General features: G+C 41.8%; 2 pseudogenes; both read right to left on the reverse strand.

The window, feature by feature from the left end:
- Positions 1-296: 296 nt before the first annotated feature.
- Positions 297-861, reverse strand: LOC132680190 (large ribosomal subunit protein uL6 pseudogene; annotated as a pseudogene).
- A 20,248-nt stretch (positions 862-21,109) lies between these two features.
- LOC132680191 (ATP synthase F(0) complex subunit f, mitochondrial pseudogene) lies at positions 21,110-21,376 on the reverse strand (annotated as a pseudogene).
- Between the last annotated feature and the right edge of the window lie 1,130 nt (positions 21,377-22,506).

The following is a 22,506-nucleotide window of genomic DNA, read 5'->3' on the forward strand; positions in this document are numbered from 1 at the left end:
CGTTGCTCTCCACTCTCCAGGTCCATCCCTACCTTTTTTTGTAACTTGGACTTGAGTTTGGTTCCTCTAGTCAATGTCTTAATTGAGTTCTCCGTATGAATGAGTTTCCTTAGTTCATTGGAATTTGTTAGCTCCTTTTTAAAAGGCTGTTCATTTGCTTGAATTTTATTTATTTTTATTTTTAATTCCCCATCCCCAAATCAATACACAGCTTTTATTACATCTTTAAAATAGCACAGATAACTCTGAAAAGTTGCCTAGCATCTTGCTTTTTCTGAAACTGGGCAACTTAGATCTTATTCATCAGCCTGCTGAAGTGTTCTTCTTTCAGAAACTTACATACCATCCAAAATTTTTCTGATATCCTTGTTTTTAACCATTATGGCTTGCTAAGTCAAAGCAGCTAAGTTTGATACAAGTTCACTGTCATTTTATTCAAGAACTAACTCATCTTTCTGGTCTTGAGATACCGAACACGCAATGCCTGGCCTCATATGAACCCTGAGGATGTATTTTTCACTCAAGAAATTTCAGATTTCATCAAGAGAACATTCTCCTGAATAATGACATTGCTGGGGAAGTGAGCATACACAGACCTCATCTTCTACAGGAAGTCCTTGTAATGCCCTTGATCCTGTGTTGTACATGACTACAGAGAGTGAGAACAATAGCCAGTTCCTTTATGTTTCCTCACTGTTTGTCCACTTAATGCCTTTTCTTTTTCTTTTCAAGGAGGCTGAGTTTTACTTTGACATGACTGAAGGTTCCTCTGGGGCCCTTCACAATTACAGTGTGTCCCTTCAGAGTGATGTTGACATGTTCTGGAATGTTGACATTTTGATTGCTGAGAATGGCCTTCATTCTTGCAGTAGATGCAGCAAAGAGTATTTTTAAAGTTTTCATTGAAGTATAATTGACATAATATTAAATTAGTTTTAGGTGTACAACACAGTGATTCAACAATTACACATTCTGCAAAATGCTTGCCATGGTAAGTGTATTACAGTATTATTGACTATATGACTATATTCCCTGTGCTGCACTTTTTTTGAAGAAAGATGATATGACATACCATTAATACTGCATAGTGACGGCTTAATGCTCATGGTGTGTTCTAACAGGGGTTTTATGGAGACAATGTCTCACTCCATGCAATAACTCTACAGGTGGCTGCTGTAGTCACTCAGCCGGCCAGTGGTCCAGGTCCATGTCTGAACACGGACAGAAAGAACTGGCTGGAGGAGCCTTGGGAACAAGAGGGAAGAAAGAGGGATGTGGGAAGGAGTAAAACTCCATTCTATGGGACATCTGTGAGATCACTGGAGAGAATACTATTGTGTAGGAGACGTTGGACTCTGTGTATGTATCACAGGTTAATTAGGAGAACAGATTAATCTGATTTGGTATCAAAATAGCTGTGGGAAAAACAACCTTAATAGCAGGTTGCAGATGAAAGAAAATGAAATGGCAAAGAAATGAGGAGCATTTAAAAGAAGACAATCACCGGGGCGCCTGGGTGGCGCAGTCGGTTAAGCGTCCGACTTCAGCTCAGGTCACGATCTCGCAGTCTGTGAGTTCGAGCCCCACGTCGGGCTCTGGGCTGATGGCTCAGAGCCTGGAGCCTGCTTCCCATTCTGTGTCTCCCTCTCTCTCTGCCCCTCCCCCGTTCATGCTCTGTCTCTCTCTGTCTCAAAAATAAATAAACGTTAAAAAAAAAATAAAAAAAAAGAAGACAATCAGGCTGGAAGGAATGGAGAGAGGAGGCTAGAACAGAGCATTTAAAAACTAAAGAGGTTGGCATGGGATAGTATATGCAATTCTGATGAGCAGGAGGGGAAGAGAGTCTAGTCTCACATTTCCTCAACCTCAGTGTTTGCCATGTTCAAGTCCCCAGACTTGCTAGGAGACAGGAAAAGGGGGTTGGTAAGCAACTTTCTTGGGGGAGTCAAGTGGCCAGGCTGTGCTCTTTCTCTGCTCAGTCTCAGCTCTGCTATTACCTGTGGTTCTGCCCTCTTCTCATTCCTTGCAGTGAGATACCTGTTCCTTCCATTACTCTCAGGAATTTCATCACCACCCCTTAATGGTTGGGTTTCTCCACCCAAGTCTCTAGCACGCATGCATCTCCTGCATTCTCTAGATGCTCCCTGTCCCTCCTGCACAATCTCAACTGACACATCTGAGTAGACTCTCTCCTCTCCCCATGCTTCCCTGACATGCTTCTCTTTCAATCTTCTCCATCCACCCAATCACCTGAGATAGAAAAGTGAGACTCTTTTTTATTCTTTCTCCAGTGAGTCATTGCCTTCTGTTGACTCTACTTTCTATATATATCTCAGATCAACTTGGTATTTATCTTCACCTTCCTGCCACTGTCTTGGTTGCCACTTACCTGTACAACTTCAGTACCCCAATGGTTATTCTGTTACATTCTCTCTATCTACCAATCTATTGCCCACACCGCAGCCTGAGTGCTCCTTTCAGAGCAAACCTAATAATGTTACTCTCCTTCCTAAAAACTCTCAGTGCTCTTTTGTTGTTCCGGGTATCTACTATTGCATAGAAACGGCACTCCAAAACTTAATGACTTAAAACAACAACGATTTTATTATATCTTATAAATTGTCAGTCAAGAATTCAGGCGGGACTCAGCTGAGGGATTGATTCTTCTATTCCACAGGGCATCATCAAATGTCAGTTAGTGGTATTCAGCTGGTAGTGTGTTGGTCTAAAGTCCAAGATGGCTTTACTCACATATAAGTCACTTTGGTTGGAAGGGCCAGAAGGCTTCACTTAGCTGGGGCTATCAGGTGGAGCACCTATACGTAGCCCTTCCATTACAGTGGTCTTAGGATAACTGATGTTCTTATATGGTGGCTTAAGGCTCCAAGGGTGAGAGTTCCAGTGAACAAGGTAGAAGCTGCATATTATTTCATGGCTTAGCCTTAGCCTCAGAAATCATATGGCATCATTTTCATGGTACTATATTGGCAGTTTCAAGCCTGCCAACTTTCAAGGATAGAGGACGAAGACACTACTTTTTAATGGGAGGAGTACAGCATGTCTTCAGAGGACATCTTCTGTAGCATGGCATATATGACCCTTCATGGGCTTGAAACTGATGGCCTCCTCTCTGTGCATCATTTCCTAACTCACAGCATTTTATGCTCCAAGTCTCTAGCCATCCTTAGCAACTTATAACTCTTTGAGTAGTCTGGGCTTTCTCGCATTGTTAGATTCTTCCCTGTTTAGAATGGCCTTCTTACACCTTCCACATCTGACAAACTGTTATTTACCTCTAAGTGTTACGTGCTGTTTCCTGCAGGAGGCCTTCTGTGAACCTGTTATTCTAGGGTAGGTGACCCTCCACGTGGCCAAATAATACTCATCACACAGTACTGTAACTGGTTGTTTAACAGCCTATATCTCTCACTAAACTGAGTCATTAGAGCTCAAGACTATGTCCTGTTCATCTTTTTATCTTCAGGATCTAAGGACAAAAGTCCTATGACATATTAATTGCTCAACAAATGTTTATTGAATCCATTACTCTCTTCGGGCCTCAGTTTCCCCATTTGTAAATTGGGACAATTGATTAACATCAGGGATCGCAAATAGGTTTATCCAATGTGCTGTTGTCTCACTCACTTGCTTCCTTAGCATAGAGATGAAAAGGATTCTGAAGCTACAACTGGGATCACTAGGAAAGATGGCAATCCATTAGTGATGTCTGCAATGGGCACAGTATAGGAAAGTGGCAGCTTGAATGCACTGCCTTTGACATACCTAGATTAGATCACCTCCAGGGCTTCTCCAACTTTAAAGAACTATCCACAGTGCTGTGTATGTCTTATTTAATTAGAATCCCAGAATGTAAGAGCTACAAGTTTCCTATGGGATCACTCAGTCAAATATTCTCATTGCATAGATGAGAAAACCAAGTCTCAGAGGAAAAGTTCTTCGCTTGAAGTCAGAACCTGAGTCTAGGGTCAGATCTAATATAATGAATTAATTTGCACTCATGTAATAATGCAGGAATAGAATGCAGTATATAAGATAGTAGATGCTAACTTCAAATCAGTGTTAATTTCCTCCCTTGTCTTCTCTGACATTTCAAGCAACACGGCAATAGAACAACCTGAGTTTGAATCCTGGCCATACTTACTCGCTGTGTGTCTTTGAGGAAATTACTTGACTTTTCTGAACTTCAGGTTCCCCTTCTGTCATGTGGTTAACAGTAATATCTATCAAATAAATCAAATAATACAGACAGAACACTTTTCAGTTGTTTCTAGAACATAGTGAGGACTCAAATATTAACTGCTAATTGTAGTAGTATTAGTATTATGACCACCTCTACTATCGTCACAAAGCTTTTACCTGGCTCACTCCTTGGAGCTAGCACAGAGACCCGGGTCATGTGGAGTGCAAGATACGGGGTGCAGGTTATCTGAATTCTCAGGGGTGACTTGCGACTTTGTAAGAAAAAATTTGAAGAGTCCCATTTTTCCCAAACCAGAAGGCTTTGAAAGTGAACTCAGTGACAAATTGCGGCTTGTACCAGAGAAATATCTCTAGACCGCTATTGGAGCAGCGACATTTTCAATCAGGATTTCTGTAAGAGAGAAAAGGAAAGCTCATCTAACAGGCCAGATGCTTTATCAGATCTAAACAGTTTTGTCTTTTGGGGAAGAAATGCGAAAAGTCAATAGCAAGACTTCAGACTATGTATCTCTACCTGTATATAATTTTTTTAACCTATTAAGACCAGAGTCATCTGGGGTTTGGGAGTTTTTCCCTAAAGAGTGAATAGTAATGAATTAAGGTAAGCTGATTATGAAATGTAAGAATAAATAATTTGGGGCAAAATCAATAGAAGGTGATTATTGCAGAGGCCAGCACTATGGTGAGGACTCAGGGAGTGGCAGGATGGTTAGGTGTTGATCTGATTTCCGGAGGACTAATGCATGAAGATCTCCAGGCAACAATGACAAATGTTCTTCTAATCATCTCCATATTAAATTTATTATCAAGGAGAGAGGCATTTCTCTCTCTTCAATTTGATAGGAATGTGATTAACATAGATATGAAAAAAGTTAAAGGAAACAGAATTTGATTTGAACTTCGGAGTCTCTTTCAGAGTGAAAATTAAGATGTATTTGTAAGGTTTCCATCGGTAAGTTTCGAGGGACTCTAAATTGTGATTGAACCCATTCCATCTTGTATTTTTCCTCCCTCCCCTTCCCCTTTTCCTGGGGGCCTAAGTCTGCTGAGAAGGGAGCAAAAGGAGGAAAGAGATAAACCAGCAGAGTGCAAGGGGACAGGGAGGAAGACTGTTTTGCCAATATTGCAGTGTTAAGGATTTCAGGCCCATGTTGATACAAAATGAACCCCTTGGTTGGCAGTGAAACTTTTATCAGCATGAGAGTGGGACTCTTTGAATTTGAGACAAGATAATTGGACACAATCGGGGAAGAGGATCTCTAGAAAAATTACAAAGCTGGTGGTCAGCAGTTGGCTTTAGCGCTGATGTGTAAAAGGTCACAATTCTGCTGGCAGTCATCCAGGTGGGGGACAACTCTGAATCTTCTACTTCCTTCAGGCCCATTCCTTCACCTTCTAACTAAAACGTTTAAGATTCAAAGACTAAGAGGGGCGCCTGTGTGGCTCAATCAGTTGAGAGAGATCTCGCTCTCCCTTTCTCTCCTCTCTCTCTCCCTCTGGCTGTCAGAGCCAAAGCACAGCCTGATTAGGATCCTCTGTCCACCCCCCCCCCCCATCTCTGCACCTCTCTTGCTCCCATTCTCTCTCTCTCTATCTCTTAAAAATAAATAAGACAAACAAACAAAAAGATGCAAATACTGAGAACTTGGAAAGCCCTCTATGGGCCTCTGCACCTGGAACTATTTTTTCTTTCCTAAGATTGTTACCTTGAATTTAATAGTTTTGTGGAATAGTGAAGACAAAAAGGGGGAGAAAAATTGGGGACTCCTCTGGCATTGAGAGTGAAGGCACCTATAGTTTTCTGTCTTACATCTTGAAAACAGGCTGTGCTTTGTAGCTCTCACCCCAGTGTTTTAGATTTATTTTTTTTTATATCAGAGATGCTTTCTTTGAGTACGCTTACAAATGTATCTCCTTCTTTAGGGAAGGGCCTTCTTTGAACATGCTCTACCTTTAGTAAGCAATGTAATAAACAGATCCTCAGTTTATCCAGAAACATTAGAAAACAGTGTAATTAAAGGGATATGTTTAATTGGGAAATTGACCCAAAGCCCAATTTAGCATCATCATCTAGACCCACAGGGCCAGGCTACCAACAGTGGCAGTCTGGCCACTTCAGGATTTGGGGACTGAGCTTGCTTGATTAAGATGTTTCCCAGGAAATGGAATTAAGCCTAATGATTTCCTATGGAAGGGACTGCTAATTGGGGAGGCAATGCTGCTTAATTGGGACACCTGCAGGTAATTAAAGGCTCCTTCCCAGTGGCCTTCTCTGTAGTTGTGACTCTGGGAAGTTAAGGCAATGTGGAGAATACAGGTGTTCTCAGTCCTGTGCTGTGTCTTTCCCTTGACCCTCTGTCCAAGGTCACACAACTAGGTCACTTTTCTACTCCTTGGCAAATAGTGCTTCAAGTAAGGTCTTCCAGGGACCTCAGGAGCTTGGGCAAGTTTTGGTATCTGGAGCTAAACTGCTGCCAGGGAATTTCCTGAGCTCCTTGGAAATGGGAGAAGGCTCTGAGGTAACAAACACAGTAGTGCCCAGAGGATTCTCAGACCCCAGAGACCTCTGTATCATGTAACTCTGGTTGAATGGGACTTAAGGTTGAAGATGTCAGCTTTTCCATGTGATCAGGGTGCCCTGGTAGAAAATATTCTGGATTGGGAGTTGGGTAAATTGATGTCTACTTACTAGCCTACTGCCAACTGGTATTGTGACTCTTACTTCTTTAGATCTCAGTTTGCTCAACTGTAAACTGGGAATGACTCTACTTAATTCTGGACAAAGTAAAGATCCTTTCATTCTACATGTTGGGGAGGAAACTGGAGAAGGATGAAATTTTAATCTATGTTCCAAGGAACTCATTCTAGTGGAATGGAACAAAACTTGTCATTTGGTGTTACAGGTCCTACTGGACAACGGAAGAGGGCATCAGTTATCAGAGAAGATCAGAGAAGTCTTCAGAAGGAGGTAACATTTAAGTGAGCATTTTGAGAGAAGTTTTATGAATGGATAAGGCAGAGGAAGAAAGCATTCCAGGCAGGGAGAACAGCACATGCAAAAGCACAGGTGTGCAAACCTTGTGGCACATCCTGGGAGTGTCGCTGGTTGTGTATTTCTGTTGAGTGGGAAGGATGCATGTTGTTGGGGAAGAGAAGAGTGGGATGGGACGGGATGGGGGAAGTGAGACAGTGGAAGTCATGGAAGATGGATCATGAAAGGCCATTCACATTATTTTAGGGAGCATGTTTGGACTTCCTTCCTTCCTTCCTTCCTTCCTTCCTTCCTTCCTTCCAAGTTTATTTATTTTGAGAGAGGAGAGAGAGAGAGAGAGAGAGAGAGAGAGAGAGAGAGAGAGAACACAAGCAGGAGAGGGCAGAGAGAAGGAGAGAGAGAATCCCAAGCAGGCTCCATGCTGTCCGCACAGAGCCTGATGTAGGGCTTGTGACCTGAGCTGAAATCAAGAGTCAGATGCTTAACCGACTGAGCCACCCAGGCACCCCAGACTTTCTTTAATAGGCAGTGGCTGGTCATTGAAGAGTATTCATTGTGGGAGAGACTGACACACAATTGAATTCAAGAAAAGCCACTTTAATGGAAGTGTAGTCTCAATATGAGAGCTGGATAGGAGGGGCAGGGCTTGAGGCAGGAATTGCTACAATAGTCCAGAAGAGAGGTGCCCAGTCGCTACAACCAGGCGAAGGCAGAGGGAAGTGAGAAAATGGAACAATTTGAGTTTGTATTATGGACTGCTTTGTTTGCTGGTGTTTACATTTTAAAATAATTTTTTAATGTTTATTCATTTTTGAGAGACACAGAGAGACAGAGTGTGAGTCGGAGAGGGGCAGAGAGAGGGAGATACAGAATTCGAAGCAGGTTCCAGGCTCTGAGCTGTTAGCACAGAGCCTGACGCAGGGCTCGAACCCACAAACTGTGAGATCATGACCTGAGCTAAAGTCAGATGCTAAACCGACTGAACCATCCAGGCTCCCATTGGTGTTTAAATTTTTAAGCTTCTGTTAGCTCTGGAATCACAAGCCTCTTGTAGCATTTGCTTCCCTTTCAGCCAAAGGCCCCTTGTTCATACTTCTTTACCTGCTCTAACCCCTTGCTGTGCATAGAGAGGCTCCTCAGAACCAACTTTTCACAGGAAACTTTGGCAAGGCTTGGGACACCCCATCCAATGTACTCAGATGAGGGGAGTATGATAGGGCAAGAAATGGGGCCTCTGGCTTCCCCAAGAGGCTTAGGAAAGAGAACTTGGACAATACACAGGAAGTCAGCTCAGCACTTGAGTTGCAGTGAGTTTGGAAAAAAACACACCTGACAGAAAGGCAGTTGAGATGGGGGAGCACAAAGGTGAGTCAGAACTGGTAGTAACTGCAGTGTTCACTCTGTCATCCCACGTTCTCTCATTTCATACCTGGCAGTTTGGGTAATGGGCATTCATGCCTCAATGGATAAGGTAGGGACCCATTTCCAATTTTTCTGCAAGACTCTTCCCTTGGGTTGGGTCACCTTAAAGGCTCAGTACAGGCTGTTGGTGCCATTGCAGACTCTTGAGATCAAAGCTATTACTGTCTCTGCCTCGTCAAAAAGCATCTTTAGTGTTAAAGTTTTTTTGAAGTGTTCAGCTATGATTCTCTGAAAAGTGCTTCTGTGAATAGTCTGTGCAGAGTTTGAGTTAATGGGGATGAGGTACGCTAGATGGGGGATTTTCTTGCTTTTCTGTCTGAAAAAGCAGAGCAATCCATCCCTCCTTCTCTTCACTCTTACAGCCCTGACTCCTGGATCACCTAGCAGGGAATCCCTTCGAAGTAGATCAAAATACTTGCATGTCCATGAGGGAACTATTGAATGGCACATTTTCACAATTATTCCAATGTGAAGTTCACTTCCTTTCAAATCATTTTTGTCTTTCTGAAGTCCTAAGTCCATTAGAACAGGAGCCTGACAGGGCCTTTTCCTGTTTGGGGAAGCATAGGTTGACCTGCCTTTTTTTTCCAGCCTCTGAGGGCAGGAGCCTATGTTTTCTCCTTTGGCCTCCATGTCCCCAGGGAGACTGAAGCACCTAGCAGCTCTTTAGGACAAGCTTTACCATTGACCATGTGAGACTGATCTCACTTGTGTTGTGGGAGAGTTAGTCTTACGACCATGGTGTATCCTTGCTGGATGCATGAATAAAATTATTTTATTCTAGGGAAGTGTTTCCCCAAAGCAAGAAGTAGGGACTGTGCTGTAAATTTTATGCCCATTTTCCTCAAGCCATAGAAAGAGGCAACCTGCATTAGTAAGTAACTTTCCACTCTGCATAAGATGAAATCAAGCCACCTTCCTGTGGCCCACCTGGTCTGACATATCCAGCCTCTGTGGACTGTGGCCTCATCTTGTTCTGCTGTCCTCTTTGGTGCTTTGGTGGCTCTCTGTCAGCTGTACTAGTCACTTGACTGCTTGTCCCACCCCAGAGACCCAGCACAGACTGTTCCTCTGATTGGGTTGCTCTTTTCCCCCATGTCCCACTAATTCCCACCCATCCTTCATTTAGCCCTAGGGAGGCCTTGTCTGACCTCTAATCTAAATTAGGTTCCCTTTCTCCACTTTGTCATCTGCTTCACTCTCTCATTTCACAGCCCTTATTACTACAATTTTTTGGCCATGCCTACATGTGAGATCCCTGGCTTCATCTGTTTCTCTGTCAAGGTCCTAAACTCCTGAAGGCAGGCACCTTATCTGTTTTTTACTTCACTAAATTCTAGTGCCCATATTTAGTGCTTCACTAAATTCTATGTGCCCTGGCACAGAGTAGGTGCTTGACAAAGATCTTTTGAGGAAATGGATGACTGATGTTGCCTTTTAGTCCAGTGTGGCAATCCAGGTAGGCAGAGCTGGGAAGCATTAGCCACAGTGCAGACAGTCTAACTATGATGGTCACAATACTTCTAGAACTTTCCTGCATCTACTCTTTAGGGGCCATTTGAGTGGGGCAAAGAGGTTCATGCCAGGGCTTTGATCCTTCTGACTCAGTAGTAGTTCTGATTTTGCTTTTCCCATCCTCTTTGGGTCCTGAAAATGCCCTTGGTATGTTCTTTTGTTCCTGCAGGATCAGGTGGTCAGATGGGCTGGGAGCCAGGGTGGGGAGGGAGGAGGGTAGAAATTGTTTGGTCAGAATGGAGGCCTGCAGAGAAGTTTTCTTAGCAGGACATCTATTGATGAAATACCTAGAGCTAGTTGTGAGAGGTTATTAATCTCAATTAAACCTGATTAGGAGATGATTGGATTTGGGCTGAGACTGTCCAAGTCAAACTGGTCCACTTGATAGTCTGCTCAGTGGCAGGCTTGTATAATACCAGCTGGCATCCACATGAGGACAGAAGGAGAGCCTCTGGCATCTCTGGGAAGGAGGATCCAGGTACCATGAATATAGAGATCCTCATTCCCAGGGGGGTTCGCAGATTGTAGGAGCTTCACTGCTGCTGGCTTCTTGGGAAGATATGACATTCACTATGGGGAGATTATTAATTGTCACAATTATGGGATTATTACCGTGAAAAAGCCACTTTTATCATCTTCCTCATGAGGATGTATTGGGAAAGAACTTGGTAATTGGTGTTGAGCCAGGGGAGCAAGCTGACACCAGTAGCTCCCTGGCTCCTGCTGAGGAGGCAGGTGGATTCTGGAACAGACAGAAGTATTGGCCCGACCTGAGGGGCTGTTCAGAGCTCCCACTGTTGAAAATTACAGCTCATACCATTGTTATCATAGGGAGCAATGAATGGGGTCGTTACGATGTAGCACAGATAGGATGGGCCAACCATGAATCTATTAGTGCAAACTGGGACTAAGAACCTGCAGATGGGGATCCATTATCTACTGAATGGTAGAAAAATGGTAACTATCAAACCTCTGCTTTTGTACATAATATATGCTTTAAAGTATGGGTGAAAAAAATCATATAGGTAAAAGGTGAACAATAAACTTATGTGTTATAAAGGTGTCCCTGCTTAGAGCACTGAAAACATAACAAAATCTTTAAAAACTCTTACCACCTAAACATAATCTTAAATAATATGGTAATGTTTCATGGGTGTTATTTTTAAAAATTTATTTTTATCAAAGTAATATATGCTCAGTCCTTACAAAGCTTATAATAAAAAGTAGCAGTCAATTGTCCCCCTCCCCCATCCCTTTTCCTTTCTGTCCCCCAGAGTTAACTACATTTAACACCCTTAAAATTTCCTTGGAAATTTATCTCCATATTTATAAATAATATGCTAATATTGCCTTTTCTTGATTTACCCATTTTTGACATTATTAAATTCTTATTAGAGCGTGAGTAGGTTTAGAATGCTTACATACATACGTCCTCCCACCCACTCTCCATTCCCTATCTCATTGTCAATTCCCCATTCTTCCAGTGTAATTACATAATATAATTAGTACATTAGTTTAATTATAAGTCTATGGCTACATAATTATTATCATTATGTAAATGTAGTTCATTGATAAGCCAGGTATAGCATTACGGTTGTTTTCTTTCTTTGGGAATCTCTATTTTATTTTTCTTAGAGTTAATGCCTTTTTCCCCTTATTTTTTCCTTGTGGAGTATTATTTTCATTTTCTTTTTTCAGAACTTCTTTTTTTAATGTTTATTGATTTATTTTGAGAGGTAAAGAGAGAGTGGAGGGGGAAGAGCACGGTGGGATGCAGAAAGAGAGGGAAAGAGAATCCTAAGCAGGCTCTGGGCTGGCAGCACAGAGCCCAATGTGGGTCTTGCTCTCATGAACCATGAGATCATGACCTGAGCTGAAATCAAGACATGAATTCAGCAACGTCGCAGGATACAAAAATAATGTACAGAAATCAATTGCATCTTTATACACTAATAATGAAGCAACAGGAAGACAAATAAAGAAACTGATCCCATTCACAACTGCACCAAGAATGATAAAATATCTAGGAATAAACTTAACCAAAGATGTAAAAGATCTTTGTGCTGAAAGCTATAGAAAACTTATGAAGGAAATTGAAGAAGATACAAATAAATGGGAAAACATTCTGTGCTCATGAACTGGAAGAATAAGTATTGTTAAAATGTCAATACTACCCAAAGCAATCTACACTTTCAATGCAATCCCAATCAAAATTGCACTAGCATTCTTCTCAAAGCTAGAATAAGCAATCCTAAAATTTGTATGGAACCACAAAAGACCCCTAATAGTCAGAGTAATATTGAAGAAGAAAACCAAAGCGGGAGGCATCACAATTCCAGACTTTAGCCTCTACTACAAAGCTGTCATCATCAAGACAGCATGGTATTGGCACAAAAACAGACACATAGACCAATGTAATAAAATAGAGACTCCAAAACTGGACCCACAAACGTATGGCCAACTAATCTTTGACAAAGCAGGAAAGAATATCCAATGGAAAAAAGACAGTCTCTTTAACACATGGTGCTGGGAAAACTGGACAGCAACATGCAGAGGAATGAAACTTGACCACTTTCTTACACCATTCACAAAAATAAACTCAAAATGGATGAAGGACCTGAATGTGAGACAGGAAACCATCAAAACCCTAGAGGAGAAAGCAGGAAAAAACCTCTCTGACCTCAGCCGCAGCAATTTCTTACTTGACACATCCCCAAAGGCGAGGGAATTAAAAGCAAAAATGAACTACTGGGACCTTATGAAGATAAAAAGCTTCTGCACTGCAAAGGAAACAATCAACAAAACTAAAAGGCAACCGATGGAATGGGAAAAGATATTTGCAAATGACATATCGGACAAAGGGCTAGTATCCAAAATCTATAAAGAACTCACCAAACTCCACACTGAAAAACAAATTATCAAGAGAAGAAATGGGTAGAAGACATGAATAGACACTTTTCTAAAGAAGACATCCAGGTGGCCAACAGGGACATGAAAAGTTGCTCAATGTCACTCCTTATCAGGGAACTACAAATCAAAACCACCCTGAGATACCACTTCATGCTGGTCAGAGTGGCTAAAATGAAAAATCAGGAGACTACAGATGCTGGAGAGGATGTGGAGAAATGGAACCCTCTTGCACTATTGGTGGGAATGCAAAATGGTGCAGTTGCTCTGGAAAACATTGTGAAGGTTGCTCAAAAAATTAAAAATAGATCTATCCTATGAACTAGCAATAGCACTGCTAGGAATTTACCCAAGAGATACAGGAGTGTTGATGCATAGGGACACTTGTACCCCAATGTTTATAGCAGGACTTTCTTTTTTTTTTTTTTTAATTTTTTTTTTATAACGTTTATTTATTTTTGAGACAGAGAGAGACAGAGCACGAATGGGGGAAGGGCAGAGAGAGAGGGAGACACAGAATCGGAAGCAGGCTCCAGGCTCTGAGCCATCACCCCAGAGCCCGACGCGGGGCTCGAACCCACGGACCGCGAGATCGTGACCTGAGCCGAAGTCGGACGCTCAACCGACTGAGCCACCCAGGCACCCCTAGCAGCAATTTCAACAATAGCCAAATTATGGAAAGAGCCTAAATGTCCATCAAATGACGAATGGATAAAGAGGATGTGGTATATATATATACAATGCAATACTACTTGGCAATGACAAAAAATGAAGTCTGGCCATTTGTAGCAACATGGATGGAACTGGAGAGTATTATGCTAAGTGAAACAAGTCAGGCAGAGAAAGACAGATACCATATGTTTTCACTCATATGTGGATCCTGAGAAACTTAACAGAAGACCAGGAGGGAGGGGAAGGGGGAAAAAATGTACAGAGAGGGAAGGAGGCAAACCATAAGAGACTCTTAAATACTAAGAACAAACTGAGGGGTGATGGGGGGTGGGTAAGAGGGGAAAGTGGGTGATGGGTATTGAGGAGGGCACTTGTGGGGATGAGCACTGGGTGTTGTATGGAAAACAATTTGACAATAAATTATATATATATATATATACATATATATATATATATACATATATATATATGTGTGTATATATATATATATATATATATATATATATATATATATATAAAGAGTTGGATGTTCAATGGACTGAGCCACCCAGATGCCCCCAAAGTTTTCTTTTTTACATAACCTTAATTTCTTTTTCATTAGAAGTCTTCACAGTTCTATAAAAATTTCTTTCTAAATACACACATAACTATTTCATCAATTCTGTGTTGTTTTCCTCCTAGCTTTCCTCCTAGCTCCTTCCTCTAAGCTTCTATTTTTCTTCTGATTTAGACTGATTGTTCTCTAGACCTGTGGTACAACATTACCAAGGAATACTACAGGTTTTCTGCTTCAGATTCCCTGCTTAAGTTTTGAGTTCAAGTCTGAAAATGAATCTGATTATTCTCATATGGATGATATTTTCACTGCTTATAAAATCTCAGGTTAAAAACTCCCTTGAAAGCATTACTCCATTATCTTCTGCATCCCATATTCAATGTATTGTTTCCTTGGTCTCTGTTTTTAGGAAAGAAGAAACTAGGTGAAAACTCAAATTTTGGGTAAACTCTTTGCCTTTCACATCTTCCATTGTTTTTTAAATTTGGGTTATCTTATTTGGAGGGGGAGGCTTTGCTACTATTTTATTTTTATTTATTTTAATTTAATATTTTAAACAAATATTTATTTTTTCATACACATTTCTTTTTTTCCTTTTTGTTGAATTTAAATTTTAGTTAGTTAACATACAGTGCAATATTGGTTTCAAGAGTATAACTCAGTAATTCATCACTTACATACAACACCCAGTGCTCATCACAAGTGCCCTTTTTAGTACCCATCACCCATCATGAGCTATCTTACTTTTTTTTTAATGTTTATTTATTTATTTTGAGACTGAGAGAGAGCAAGTTGGGGAGGGGCAGAGAGAGGGGGAGAGAATCCCAATCAGATTCCACACTGTCATCTTAGAGCCTGAGGTAGGGCTCTATTTCATGGACTGTAAGATTATGACCTGAGTTGAAATCAAGAGTCACATGTTAACTGACTGAGCAACCCAGGAACCCCTTGATGTATCTTATTTTTAACTGTAAAGTTCTTTCTTGAACTGAGTTACCTTAAAAAAGATAGACTTCTATTTTTTTTCTTAGATGCAGTACCTTTTTATTAAAAATTTGACATTAATTTCTCTTTATTAGCTCAGCTTTCCTGGTTCTTTCCTTTTTCTGCTTGTTTTATTTTGTCTTCATATCAGGAATTCCTAAGATGTTAAATGATCCTTGGTTGACTATTAATATTTAACAGTAGGATTCTAAAAAGCTGTTTAGCATGTGTATGTGTGAGTGTGATTGCTCAAATAGCACATATCACTGTATTCTGTAGTGATACCAGGCAAATGTAAGTATCTGGCCAACTTTTCTCTGTATAGGAATTCTCTAGTGTCCAGCCTGGGAGGAGAGTGCCTTGTTTACAGCTTTCTGGGAATGGGGTGGAGGAATGGGGACTGTAGCCTTTAAGTTAACCCACCTTTATCTCTAACATGTGTGATGTTCCTGAGTCTAGAGCCTATCTATATTAACTTCTCCAGAAAATAAACCTTTGATTTCCTTGGGGATAGGGTAGGTGGAGTTTGTCAACTGGATCTTTGGGGTTGTTCAGGGGATCTTGGAGCACAGTACTTTTGTATTCTGACTTTCAATAAGACCTCATGTTTTCAGCTTTGTGCCTTCATGCTCTCCTCTTTCTGCTTTTTGTGGTATTTAGAACCTTGAGTGCTGAAGCCTTTCTGGGATTCTGTGTTGGGATGAAAGAGAAAGGGAGTAGTTTATGTATCATAGATATCTCCATTTTGTGGGCACATTGGTGGTAGCTTTATGACCCTGTTGAGCAAGTTTCCCAATCTCCATTTTATATCTTCCCAAAATTTGTGGAAATTTTTCATTTCATTGATTATTCCTTTGTTATACTTCTATCCTTTGGAAATTTATATTTTAAAAAGAACACAATTGGAGCACCTGGGTGGCTCAGTCAGTTAAGTGTCCAACTCTTGATTTCAGCTCAGGTCATAATCTCACAATTTGTGAGATCAAGCCCTACGCTGGGCTCCGCACTGACAGTGCAGTGGGATTCCCTCTCTCTCTCTCTCTCTCTCTCTCTCTCTCTCTTTCTTCACCTCCCCTGCTTGTGTGCTCTCTCTCTTGAAATAAATAAAAAGAAATAAAACACTATTATTTTAGTGGGTTTTGAAAGGGAGAAAACAAATGTAAATGTTTGTGGTCATTCGATCACACTTAAATGAAAGTCTTATATGTTTGTGTTTTTCTTATTTTTCAAAATTAAACACATAGTTGTTGGCTTATATCCAGTGTGTACTGTTGGGTATAAAAAAGTACTGCTTTTGGCTCACTAATAATTCTCATCGTTTTCTAAATTATGTAAAATGTATTTGGATTTTTTTCTCTAGCAATAGGCTTTTCGTTTCCCCCCTATGATCTAATATTCAAGTATTTGTGAAAATAAGGACCCATATACAAATGTAGGAAAGTCTACAAAACACAACTGTTGTTTGGGGACCAAGGCCATCCAGTAATAGCTTGAAGTGTTTGTCCATCAGTTAGAACAGCCAAATTGGGAGTACAAGAACAGTTTAGGAGTGACAATGTATAAGGTACAAAAGTCACAGACATGGACCTTGAGGACTGTTGACAGATTCAAGGGTTCAGAAATGAGGTTGACATTGTGTTTCTTTCTCACCACCTGCCTTCACTTCCAGTGTGTCTGTGTGATTCCATCAACCCCATTAGCTGAAACTTTTCATCCTTCAGTACCCAGCCTGGATAGTTCCCATACTGTGAGACCTTCATTCTCCATCCCTGGCAGGGCTCATTGCTCCTTAAATACTTTGCCCTTGCTTTCTTTTTCAAACCTTCTTTTGGTGGTTTCCAAATACTCTTCTGTGAACTGGTGCTAAGTTGTGAAAAAATTTAACTAGTCTAGAAAAATTGGAAAAGTAAAGAAATTAACTGTGTGTGTGTGTGTGTTGTGAGTATACGCATGGTGTGAAGTTCCAACTCTTTTTTCTTGGTATAGAATATCCTTTATTCTTATTAAATACCAGTGAAATGTTTTTTCTTTTACGAAATGATTATGACATTAGATGGTGGTCAAACAAATGTTTACTTGGCAAAAAAAAAAAAAAAAATTGGAAATACCAGAGGCTGTTATGATACACAGGAGCAGTTGTCCCAATAAGCCATCAATGGACTTAGCTATATCCTCTCTGCTTAGCTATTGCCTTTCTTAGAGCACATGATTCTGCCGTGGTGAGTTTCTATTCCTGGACTGCTTGTGTAGGATCCTTAGAAAACAGTATATCCAGGGGTGCCTGGGTGGCTCAGTTGGTTAAGCGTCCGACTTCGGCTTAGGTCATGATCTTGCACTCCGTGAGTTCGAGCCCGCGTCAGGCTCTGTGCTGACAGCTCAGAGCCTGGAGCCTGTTTCAGATTCTGTGTCTCCCTCTCTCTCTGACTCTCCCCCTGTTCATTCTCTGTTTCCCTCTGTCTCAAAAATAAATAAAAGTTAAAAAAAATTAAAAAAAAAAAGAAAACAGCATATCCCTGGTAATTAATGAATGAACTGGTCACATTCCATGGCCACTGGGTCAAGGGCTTGCTTTAAGGGGACGGATATTCCTAGTCTGGGTCTCAGGTCTTCATATTAATGCCATTGTTGCATGTTCTGTGCTAAGTCACTTCCCTGCCCTCTGACCCCACCTGAAGCTTTCATAGAGCAGCAAGGTCAAAGCTTGGCAGTATCACAGGAATAAAATTCTTCCAGCACTTAATAGCTCCTCCTTCCTCCTCAGTTTAGCACCCATCCTCTCCTTGCCTCTTCCACTGAGTTCCTTAAGGGGTCCTATTTGATTCATCACCACACCCTTGCGCTCTTCTGGCAACTAGTCCAGTGCCTGGAACATAGTAGGCACTCAGTGTTTTGTAGAAATAATTGTAAATAATCATGCCTAAAAATTTCATAATGATTATACCTTTCACGTGCCTCCATGCTTTTGCCACGTACTAAAAACAAACAAATGAACATTAGGTATCTTGGAAATCATAAATCTTAAGGAAATCATGGATAGGCTTATGAATTTGTGATTCTCTTAAAATTGTATGCAAAATCTTGTGTATGTTCTGTGTATGTGTATTTTTCTGGGGAAGAGTGTTCAATGCTATGTCTTCCAAAGTTTAAGAACCACAAAGAAGAGGAGTCTTGGAGCTACGCACAAATGCATCTGAATGTAAATTCTAAGATGGCAAATGCTGTATCAGTGCAATTATTATGCTCTATAGGAGTTTCTACGTTGGAATTTCCATCCTTTGGGCCTGACCACACTTTTGGTGCCATCTTTTCTGGGAAACTCCATAGGTTTTGGGTTTTTCAACCCCCAATAGCTTTAGGTCTATACTTACTGGAAACCAACCCTGGAATCTTTGATTCAGGATCACTGAGCTTGGTACATGAATCTGAAGCTCCAGGTGACTTGAAGAGATTTCTAGGTTAATAGCTAACTGGATTGGATAGAGCATTTTGTTTCACAAACATGATCATAATTTGTTCTTATTTACTTTTAAATTATAAATGATTATTCAGTAGTTTTTTCCCCTCCTTTTTAAACAGGCTCTTGAAAACATTGCTTTAATGAAAAATAAAACTTAAAAGCAGCTGTGGTGTTGGTATGTAATGATTGAAATATAATTAAGAGTTGTAATTATTCTCAATTAGTCATTTGGAATGTCAAAGTAAGGACCCCAATCAACTCAACCCAGGCAAGGGAGCATCGGGCCTGAGATAGAGACAGGGTGCAAGGTAGGGAGGATTTGACTTGGGGACCCTTGAGCACTCGATTGAAGAGGTTTGGTCATGGGATGGGCATCTAGGGATTGATTCCTTATGTGTGAAAAGTCCCAACCTTCCCTGAGTTTGGGAGTAAAGAAAGCTCTGCTCAGGGGAACGTATTTCTCAACAATGTTTCCCTGAAGATTTCTAAAGTTTATCTACTCTAAAGCAGACCGACATCCTGGAAAAACGTCCTCCTTTTATGAAAATGTATATCATTTGAGGGGAAAGGACCAGTATTCCTTTCCCCTATATCCCATCAAAACCCCATTACCTGGTGTCATTTCTAGGCTGACAGCCCTCCTCACTGCCATAATTTTGTGCTGCCTTTCCTGTACCCAGAAACCTTGTCTGTCCCCACCTTTTTTCACAGTTAATATTACCAGACTTCCATAACCCCATGGTCCTGCCATTCGTTCGTAAATGAACCTGAGCTGTGATTGGTTGCCATGGTTTTAACATGGAGGGAATTGAGTAATGTCTGGAACATTTGGCTTTTTGGGCTGGTCCTCCTGGTCATGTTATTCCCTCCTGAGTCCTCTTCCTGTATTTGGGTGATACTGATGCCTGGGTGAGGGTGGGAATAGGAGGCATATCTGAGAAATGGCATGCCTAACAGACCTGTTAGTTGGGGATGCAGACACATGTGGCAGAACCATGGTGATATGTGGCTGGAAAGGCCCCTTCCTACTGCCTCATAGCAGTGGACTCTGACATTTGAGTTTTATCTACCACTGTGGGCTAGTATGGGCTCTCTGGAGGATTCTGAGTGAAAAGACTTGGCCAGAGTTGGGCTTTGGTCAGACATCCTATTTGTGGGGGCAGATAGGTGAGGGGAATCTGGAAACAGAAAGATGTGTGGAGATCGCTGCTATGGTCCACAGGAAAGAGGCAATGAATGGCAGGAAGCTTGCCGTGGGCTGATGAAGGTGGGGTCATGGGGTGGAGTCTGGGGAGTGGCAACACAGGAGACTGGGTGTCCAGCATGATGGTTTGAGGGAGTCAGGAGGAAGGGACTGGTCAAAGCTGTTGAGGTTGGGAAATCTTGAACTTAGATAATTAGAAGCATTAAGCACGGGGTGGTAAGGCTGGTGGTGAGAGAAGGGAAAGAAAGAGTTTGGAATGAGTCATATTATTTGAGAGAACATCCCTTTGGAAGTGTCCAGATGACATGAGGAATATGGGATCGGGGTTGGAACACCCTTAGTAAGAGAGCAGAGTGGAAATATGAGAGACTGGGGACCAAGTCTATTGCAGGGATGCTGTGTGAACCCAGGGCCAGAAAAGAGCCAGGAGCAAAACAGTCCTGCTATGATACCTAATGGCTTTCTGTAGATCTTCATTCATCCTTTTTTTTTTTTTTTTTTTTTTTTTTTTTTTTCAGAGAGAGAGAGAGAGAGAGAGAGAGAGAGAGAGAGAGAGAAAGCATGAGAACATGTGAGCAGGGGAGGGGCAGAAGGAGAGAGAATCTTAAGCAGCCCAGCGTGGAGTCTGATGCAGGGCTGGATCCCATGGCCCTGGGATCATGACCTGAGCCAAAATCAGGAGTAGGATACTTAACCAACTGAGCCACCCAGGCACCCCTAGATCTTCATCCTTAAGGACTGGCAACACCTGTGAGTTGTGTCTCTTGCCTATTCAGCTATGACAGGAAGTTCCTGTACTGGTTAGGAGGCTCTGCCTCTGGAACTGGGCAGATCTGAGTTCTAATCCCACCTCTTCCACTTGTAGCTGTAAAATGGGACAATAATGCCTTCCTTGCAGATTCATACAGCAAATACTTACTTCTGTGTGCTAAGCACTGTGGGTAGGGTTCCACATGACTAATTAAATCAGAATCTAGGGGGACTGGTGTGAAAGGGTGTCCAGGTATTTGTGTGTGTGTGTGTGTGCGTGTGTGTGTGTGTGTGTGTGTGTGTGTGTATTTTTTTAACCAGTCATCTTTTATTGGATGGTAATTCTGAATCAGGATATGAAAGGATTCAAGGGTGCCAGGCAAAGCTCACGGTCAGGAATGCTGAATGTGCCTCCACACTGGGCCCTCTTCAGTGGTGCTTGCATAGCTGCTCATGTATGAGTTCTCTGTAACAACAGCAGTAGTCGAAAAGCATATATGCTGCCAGCACCATAGAAATCCCAGCGACTCCTCCTTTCTTCACATAGACACACTTGTTGTAATACTGGTAGTAACCTCTTTGAAATGTTCCAGGAATGCCTTTAGGGGTGAAATCCTGTATCATTATCCAGCTTGACAGCTATCCTAGCCTCACATCCATGAGCTTCTCCTCCTTCACTGGTATGGACGACGCCATCTTGGAGTCTGTATATTTTTAAGGCACGCTGTGTGATTCTAATCTGCAGCCAAGGTTGAAAACAACTGAATTCGCAGAAGAAGGGTTGACTAGGGAAGAGAAAGGAAATCTCGCCAGAAATGCATGTAAGAAATCTCAGAGGGACAGGAGTGGAAGGCAATTTGGACAGACTGCAGAAATCGTTTTAGTATATTGTACAAACTGTAGTTCATGATTTGCTGGTGGGTCATGAAACCAATTTACTGTGTCATGACCGGCTTTAAAAACAAATAGAATAAGATGGGATTGAAAACATCAGAGCTCATAGTATATCCTAAGGATCATGGTTTCTTGGAACTTGTGTTTCAGAAACCTGTGTGGGTGTGTAAGCTGGGTCTCCTGCAAAGCATATTTCCCGTTATGAGCACGGTGACAGGTTTCTGGGAAACACTGGTCCAGCTGGATGGAGGGAGGCTGGGGGGGGGGACTGTGAAATGTACTTTAACTTTGTCTCTAGGGTAGTGGGGGGCCTTGGAAGGATTTTCAGGAGGGAGTGCATTTGAGTGAGCCCTCACTTGCCTCATGGGCGGTGTGCTGTAGGAGCCAAGGTTGCCCCTGCAGTGGTGGTCCTTGGAAGAGTCAGTCAGCTGCCTGGGGGAGTAGAGGGGCTGAGAGATGTAAGGAGGACACCAGGCCACACTGCTGAACTTTGACTTCTCACCTCACCTTTTCTACTTTTTCCTTCTGGGGCAGGTCCCTGGGTCTTTGGTCAAGGTGTACACTGTCCCCTCAGACCCTGTCAGAAGGGCCTGATTCAGGACCTTTGTAGCATTTTCCTCTCATGTCTCCATCTGGAGAGCTCAGAATGGCTTCAATAATTCAAGCAGGGAGAGAGAAGCCTCGAAATCTTCTGTAAACCGTGGCACTGTTTGGGTTTCTGGCTCCTCTACACGTAAAAATATCAGGATAGATGTAACAGATGCTTTGAGAGCAAATTTCCTTTGAGCTGGTATCAAACATAAATGTTGGGCCCGAAGGGGATATTCAGAAAATTGTGGTTTGGAAAACTCCATTTTATCTCAGTGAAGGTTGGGCACTCTTTGAGCTTCCTCTTAGGGCCAGAGTTTACTGGTTCTTAGTGGTGCTAGGGG

This window comes from Panthera onca, chromosome A1 (genome assembly GCF_046562875.1).
Source record: "Panthera onca isolate mPanOnc1 chromosome A1, mPanOnc1 haplotype 2, whole genome shotgun sequence".
Taxonomy (NCBI): Eukaryota; Metazoa; Chordata; class Mammalia; order Carnivora; family Felidae; genus Panthera; species Panthera onca.